The sequence below is a fragment of the Corvus brachyrhynchos genome, unplaced genomic scaffold (genome assembly GCF_000691975.1).
Source record: "Corvus brachyrhynchos isolate BGI_N302 unplaced genomic scaffold, ASM69197v1 scaffold419, whole genome shotgun sequence".
In the NCBI taxonomy this organism is placed as follows: Eukaryota; Metazoa; Chordata; class Aves; order Passeriformes; family Corvidae; genus Corvus; species Corvus brachyrhynchos.
Genome location: NW_008239763.1, coordinates 177,178 through 177,872, shown reverse-complemented (window position 1 = coordinate 177,872; position 695 = coordinate 177,178).

Below are 695 nucleotides of genomic sequence, written 5' to 3'. Positions count from 1 at the left end.
CTGCTTCTCCTCCTCTTTCCTCCTGCTTCTCCTCCTCTTTCCTCCCTTCTCCTCCTCTTTCCTCCCTTCTCCTCCTCTTTCCTCCCTTCTCCTCCTCTTTCCTCCCTTCTCCTGCTTTTCCACCTCTTTTCCTCTTCTCCTCCTCTTTCCTCCTTCTTTCCCTGCTTCTCCTCCTCTTCTCCTGCTTCTCCTGCTCTTTTCTCCCTTTTCCTCCTCTTTTCTTCCTTTTTCCTGCTTCTCCTCCTCTTTTCCTGCCTTTCCTCCTCTTCTCCACCTCTTCTCCTGCTTCTCCTCCTTCTCCTCCTCTTTTCTCCCTTTTCCTCTTCTCCACCTCTTCTCCTGCTTTTTCCACCTCTTTTCTCCCTTTTTTCCTGCTTCTCCACCTCTTTTCCTGTTTCTCCACCTCTTCTCCCCCTTTTCCACCTCTTTTCCCTCATTTCCCCCCCTTTATCCCTCTTCCCCCCCTTTTTCTCTCTTTCGCCCGTTTTTTGCTTTTTCCCAAATTCTCCCCCTTTTCTCCCCACCCTGCCCAAATCCCCCCCCTTCTCCCCCCTTTTTCTCTCTGCCCCCCCTTTTCTCCCCATTTCCCCCCTTTATCTCCCCTTTTACCCCTCTTTTCCCCCCTTTTCCCCCTTTTCGCCCCATTTTCCCCAAATTCTCCCCATTTTCCCCCAATTCCCCCCTTTTTACCCCTC